A 7,638-nucleotide genomic window follows, 5' to 3' on the forward strand; every position below is an offset into this window, starting at 1 on the left:
GACAGGAGGGGACTCACCCTGCCCTTAACTACCGCCACACTTAGGCAGCCGTGCTTTACGCAGCCACTGAGACGTGGAGCTGGAGGAACAGCACGCTGTGACAGGTAACCCTCTACCAGGCATGCGCACAGGTTCTTATGGAAACCTGTTTGGGAAGCCACTAAGCTCCAAGGGCTCCTTCACGCTCGGACGCATCCCAAGAGTGGAAGCTTTGGTCTGGGCTTGATTGAGAACTGGATGGCACCCCAAAACAGAGATTCACAAAGAAGTTTTTATTTCCTCTCACTGAAGACTTGTTGGAGGAGGGGTGAGATTCTAGAAAACATTTGCCCATTGTTGATGCCCCTGAGCGGCATCCAGAAAGCAATATGCGTTGTCCTGCAACCCCGGTGGGCGTTAGAAATGTGATGATGATGGCAGCACCCCCAGAGCCCTTAGCTGCCTCCTTCATTCATTCATCAAACAGCGCTCCCACTGTGTGCCCAGCACAGTTCTCGGTACCGCGGGCACAGCAGCTCTATGATGACCAGATACAGAGTAAGTATCCATTTAACTTGAATGGTCCGCTGACCGTTTTGTAAATATTCACCAAATGTTGTGCTCAGTCTCTAAGCGGTGTCCGACTCTTTCTGAGACACCCATTTCCTCCTCCAGGGAATCTTCAAGACCCAGGGATCGAACCCACATCTCCTGCATTGTCAGGCAAATTCTTTACTGCTGAACTGCCTTTGAAGCCCCACTAAATATTACCCTGTTTTAGTTATAAGATGAAGGATAAGTTGCCTGATCTATCTTCTTAAAACATCTATATACCAGGTAAGGCTGAGTTAAGAAATAAATTGCCTTTAATTTCCATTTCTCTATAGGTTATGGGTTTCAGTTGTGTCTTGTTATTTATTCCATTTGGGTCAGTTCTGTGTCTAATTGAATGCAATGGGATCCACATATTAATATCTTGTCCTTCTTTTGGAACCTCAGCTCCACTTACAGAAGAGTCAGGGAACTGTAGCTCTTTAGAGATGCTCTGGCTATTTCATCTAAGTAGTTCTGCCTGCTAATCTCTAAACCATCGCCCTATTCATTTTCTTCATAGCAATTATGTAAAACAAATCACATAGAGTATCTTCGCTCCCTGTCAAAATTTTCACTCACCTTTCCCAGTTTTTGTAGACATTCAAGATTTCGGTAGAATTTACTAGTAATGTACATTTTTTATTGTACAACTTTTCTTTCAAATGTAATGGAGCATTTCACTTACCCCCTTATTCCTTCATCCTTAATGAAGTGACATCTACATAGAACTAGTATTTGTAAAGAGATAGGGTCAGCTGATTGCCTGTGGTCATACCCACTTGTGTGGAATCTCATTCTCAGACCAATAGCCAGAGGGTAGGTGGACAATACGAGTTCCTGTTTTCAATTTCTGACAGAATTTCACCCACAGAAGCTCTGTTTTACCAGACTGCCAACTTCTCCTACCTTAACTAATTGGTTCTCTGATGCGGTATTCTGTGTCCAAGAAATGCACGGAAAACTTAGGTTTCTGATATATTGTTAAACAGTGCATTTCCTACTCGTCTATTACTTGGAGCACTTTACTTGTGGGAACTATTCTTCCTGAAATGTGATGAGCGACTTCCGGTCCCTTCTAGTTTCTGCACAGTATTTTTAAATTAATATTAATTTTTATTGGAGTATAGTTCCTTTGCAATGTTGTGTTAGCTTCTGCTGTACAGCAGAGTTAATCAGCTATACATTTACATACATCCCCTCTTTTTTGGATTTCCTTCCTATTTAGGTCACCACAGAGCATTGAGTAGAATTCCCTGTGTTATACAGTAGGTTCATATTGGCTATCTGTTTCATACATAGCAGTGTATATATGTCAATCTCAACCTCCCAATTCATCTCACCCCTCTTTCCCCCTTAGTATCCATGCATTTGTTCTCTGTTTCTGCTTTGCAAATAATATCATCTATACCATTTGTCAAGATTCCACATATACACATTAATAGATGATATTTGATTTTCTCTGACAAGCTTTTTGTTTTTTAAAGTTCTTCCTATCTCTGAATGAATATAGATTAAAAGGGGACTGGGATGGGAGTGGAATCACAAAGAAGCTCTTCCTGTGTGACTCTCTGGTTGTTGCAGGGTTCAAATCCTGGGCCCCAGAGGAGAGAGCAGACTGCAGGGATGTATTAACACAACATATCTTCCAACGTCTTTTATGCTCAGTTTCCTGAACTGAAACCTGTTCGTGCTTGAGGTGAAGACTGTTGTAGGAAGGTGTTCCCTTCACCCAGTTCTGCCTGCCGTGCCATTCTTGGAGTTTGTCTACATTTTCCATTAGATGATCTGTCAATCCTAGTTTTGGTGGTGGTATAAATTTTTGTTTTTCCCTGGGCAATTGAGAAAAGCTACATTTAAGGGTTGCCAAGCAGATCTCATTTAAAAGCAACAATATATTAATATTATAACATTTTATGTGAGACAATGACACAATTTTCCTCAAAGCAGCATAAATAATTAAATATATACTTTTTCTCAATCAGCTATATGTTAGGAACTGGCACTAGAGGAAATTAGAAGAAATATATGAATATATTCATATTTTGTTGAAACCATTTAAAACTTCCCTTTTCATAGCTGCTGCTGCTAAGTCACTTCAGTCGTGTCCGACTCTGTGTGACCCCATAGACGGAAGCCCACCAGGCTCCCCCGTCCCTGGGATTCTCCAGGCAAGAACACCAGAGTGGGTTGCCACCTCCTTCTCATAGCTACAGCAGACTTATTTTCCTCTGTGCTTTCTGTCCTGATTAAGGGAGAACCAACAGCGAATGCCTGTTTCTCTTTAAATGAATCTCCCCCCTTTTCTTTTCTATTTTCAACTATTTCTGAGCAAATATGGGCACGAGAAACAGATTTTAAAAAACTTTAACGAGTTAATGAAAAGGCTACTCAGCTTTCCCAGGGGTTTTGGTGATTATTATGGAGAAAACAGAACCACAGGAGTTAGAAAATCTGTATTTATCACTGAGCCATAGAGAACTTTAAATATATATTTGAAAATATTTTATTACATAAAATACATGTTTAACATATTACATATAATATAGAATACATTTAACAGGTGTTTATATATGATTGGAGTTACACGCTATGTATTTATCACTCAACAGCAGAAAGAGACTTTAGTATATACAATATGTGGGCTTCCCAGGTGGCTCCATGTAAAGAATCTGCCTGCCAATGCAGAAGATGAGGGTTAGGTCCCTGTTTTGGGAAGATCCCCTGGAGTAGGAAATGGCAACCCACTCCAGTATTCTTGCCTGGAGAATCCCATGGACAGAGGAGCCTGACAGACTACAGTCCATGGGGTCTCAAAAGAGACACGACTTAGGGAGTAAACTGTGATTATATATAAAACACAATAAGTAAATATACATTATACACAAAATAAATATATAAATGCACTTTACATTATATTTACATAATACATATAAAATATATGTTTTGTTAGAATATATTTTAAATATATGTTTTAAATTATTTTTGTTGAGATAAACATATGTTTTGTAACTCCCTTGTCTCTTTTAATACAATAATCTAGGGACCAAAATGGAAAAAGTTCAGCTCGTGGTCGCCTTACAGACTGTAGACTGGCACAAAATCTGGATGGGATCCAATGGACTTGAGCAAATCCTTGCAATAAGCCATTGACATTGTCAGGCTAAGGCCGTTTAAATGGAAAGCCAGCTCAGAGCCAAGGGCTTAAGGCTTTATTTTGAAAATAGAGCTCCACCTACTGGCCATTCGAGGGCTGACCGCTAGGGTTCTATAGATAGTGCAAGTCACTCAGTCGTGTCCGACTCTGCGACCCCATGGACTTTACAGTCCGTGGAATTCTCCAGGCCAGAATACTGGAGTGGGTAGCCTTTTTCTTCTCCAGGGGATTTTCCCAACCCAGGGATCGAACCCAGGTCTCCTGCATTGCAGGTGGATTCTTTACCAGTTGAGCCACAAAGAAGCCCTGGGGTTCTAAGAACCGGCCAGTTCAGGAAGAGTCTCTGAATTTGTTTTCTTTCTGCTATTATGTTCCACCCCTGTACTTGCGCTAGATTTTAACTTCCCCTCACCCTCTGGTGGGGAACCCTTCCATGTTGTTCTTACGCCTGTACGACGAAGACAGACCCTTCCCAGAGTTTCAGCAGATAGAACAGTTGGAGGCTGGTGGTGAAAAGAACACGGGCCGAGACCCCCAGGTCTCTTCCTGGCTGTTCCATTGACTGTACACTTGTTTTCCCCACCAGGGCTCAGAGCCCTTATCTATGTAACCAGAGGCCTGAAGGCTGAGTCTCTCAAGGGCAAAGTCTACTTCTGAGATTCTGTGTGTCTAGAGGAGGTTTAGGAAGAAAGAAGGACTTCAGGCTTTGGCATCTGCCGTTTCCCAGGGGGAGGAACCTTATTCCACAAACTGGGCTTGCTCTGAGGTGGAGTCATGAGGCTGGCCTGGGAACATGAGAAAATGTCCAAGCACAAGCCTCCTTGGACAGTTCTGGTCACTCTAGGGAGGGGCACCCATGTCTTCTTCACAGGGACCATGGGCAGCAGATTTTGCTGATGGAAGACTTCTTGGAAGACGTACCCAAGGAGGAAGAAACCCAGGATTTAAAAATGGGCAAATATTTAAAAATTTGTCAAATTAACAATTAAAAAAAATTATGCTCAGCCGTGATTCATGGGGTCGCAAAGAGCTGGACACGACTGAGTGACTGAACTGAACTGAACTGAGGGGTGTGGCAGGATGGGCAGATGGATGGGAATATAAACAGGTTGACATTGTTGGGGGGCAACCTGGTAACATCAAGAGCTCTGAAAATGATCATGACTCTTTTTTGGGGGAATTTCAATTATGGAGGCAGAAATATAGGCAAAGATTACAATACAAAAGTTGTTCATGCAACCTTCCATCACATTAGAGAAAACTGGACACAATCTAAACATTTAGCTTCAGGGAAGAGGTTTAATATGGAGGCATTCAAATGTTATTTCTGTAATTTTCCATGGAGCCTTTCTTCAAGGGGAAAATAATAGTCTAAGGTACAATGGGTGGACCCAAGTGGGGAAGGGGGTTCTCTTTCCGCACCCCACTGGCCTGAGGACCTGGTTGGTCCCCACTCTCCACTGTGACACCTCCTGAGGCATATGCACGGGGCACACAGGACTCCAGGGCACAGATCAGAGCCACAGCTTGGTCAAGCTCAGGACACTGATGATGGCCCTTCTCTCCGGTGGAATTCTCCATGATTCTTTCCTTGACACTTTTACATTTCTGTACTTGCCAAATCTCTCATCTCTCATCGTGACTTTTTTTTTTTACTGCCACTAAATATTTATCTTAAGAAACTGAAAGTAATGTTAGTTTATAGTTTATTATGTTAGAATTGGATGTATAATTGTCACACATGTCTACATCCAACTTGTGTCAGCCTGGCCAGCATATTCTTTTCTTCTTGGCAGATCTTCAGGCATATATGAGAAGTCTGAATCCACAAAAAAGCAATATTAAAAAAATAAAAACCACTCATAGTCCCACCGCCTAGAGAAAACTATTTTTAGCATTTTAGTGTATTTTTCTTTACAGCTTTTTTTCTATGTGATGTATATGTATGTAAGCACAATGTAGGGCTTCCCAGGGGACTCAGTGATAAAGAATCTGCCTGCTAATGCAGAAGATGGGGGCTTGATCCCTAGGTCAGGAGGATCCCCTGGAGAAGGAAATGGCAATGCACACCAGTACTCTTGCCTGGGAAATCCCACAGACAGAGGAGCCTGGTGGGCCACGGTCCATGGGTCTCAAAAGAGTCGGACACAACTTGGCGACTAAGACTAAACAACAATGAAACATAATATATGTATTATTAAACATAGTATATAAAATAAACTTATTCTGTATCTTACACATAACATTTTATTTATTATAAAGTTTTACATTCTATTCATTCATATAAACATTATATTGTATATTCCCCAAATATTAAGTTTTGAAAAATAATGGTTAATGGTTTCTCAGTATTCAATTCTATTGATAAAATTTAATTTTATAAGCAATATTTTTGCTGTAATAGACCACACTAATGTGAACATATCTAAACATAAAATCTTTTCTGTTTCTAATTATTTCCTTAGATTGAATTCCTAGAGAGAAGACGATTGGGCCAAAGATTATGAATGTTTTTCAGGTTCAAGAGTTCTATGGTTAAATGTTTCTCCTGTCAGTGATCATAATACAACACTTTAAAAAGTCCTCCCAAGAGTAGTGACCTTTACTTTGGTATTCACTGATTCAGTATTAGAAATATATATAAAATGTGGCCTCTTCATTAGGAAATGTCTGTTTATTTAGACAATAGTTATAAACCTACTAAATGAATTTAATTTAATGCTTTTTCATTTGTTTCAAATGGAGCTATAACCTGTCAAATGTTAAGGAGTCTTTGCTTTTATCCTTGTCTAGTCCTTCAGAACCCTATGGACTAGGGCCCACCAGGTTCCCCTGTCCACAGAATTCTCCAGGCAAGAATACTGGAGTAGGTTGCCATTCCATTCTGGAGTCCATTAATGAATATTGAATAGTTAGTTAAAGAAAGTAACTAGTTTTCTGTTACTAGCTGCAGTCAAGCGAAGACTGACAGCATTCAGTTTGGGGCAGAGAATTAAGGTGAAAGTGAGCATACAGCCAACTGCACCAAACTTACTGAGTGCAAGCAAGGAGGCAGTCTTGCATATGGGGAATTACAGGCTCAGGCGCTGAGGGAGCAGGTTGGTTCTCTAGAGAAGCCAGTGGGAGAGTCTGGAAACAACAATGGAGTAATGAGACTCTCAGAGAGAGGGTGGGATAGGCCTGCTTGGATGGTCATCCCTGGACCCGGTTGCATCCTGCCCCTCCCGGGGTGCACTGAGGTGTTCACTGCCACACACCCCCACCCTTCCACCCCCTCCCAAGGATAGTCCAGGGCTTCGCCTAAGATGGCTCAGGTCAGCTTTCCTCCTGGAAAACCAACTCCAGGAAGGGCAAATCAGATACTTCCTGCCCCTGATCTGTGCAGGACAGGGCCAACGCTTAACGTTTATATCAAAGTGCTTGACCCAGATGAAAAGGAATGGGCTGTTAGTGCCCCAGCCCCAAGGAACCAGACTCAAGAAGGCTCTTTGTGCCCTGGATGGATGAGAAGTGACTCCGGCAACCCTTCCTGCTTGACCTCTGAACTTCTGGAGCTGAGCTTGTAGAGGCCCGTGTGACTAGCAGCCTGAATGTGCAGCTTTGCTCTGAAGCAGAGGGCCTTTGATTCAGGGGGAGCTTGCGCCCCACGGCCTCCCCCATGCCCGTGGCAGACATCACCAATCAATCCCGGCCCGCTGCGGTCGACCAGCCATCTCGTCCGCAGCTGCGCTCCATCTTCTCAGGGAATCCACCATGTTTGTCTTCACGATTGAGCAAGGCCTCGGTTTCTGAAGACCGCGCAGTGTAAAATGGCTCCTTTGGACCCTGCTTTCTCTGAGTTCTCTGCGCGTGGATCGTATAAATTCCACAGAGCTATTTCAGCTTCTGAAAGTCAGAGGTTAATACACGGG

This window comes from Moschus berezovskii, chromosome 26 (assembly GCF_049115385.1).
Source record: "Moschus berezovskii isolate FMDL1 chromosome 26, NW_MosBer_1.0, whole genome shotgun sequence".
In the NCBI taxonomy this organism is placed as follows: domain Eukaryota; kingdom Metazoa; phylum Chordata; class Mammalia; order Artiodactyla; family Moschidae; genus Moschus; species Moschus berezovskii.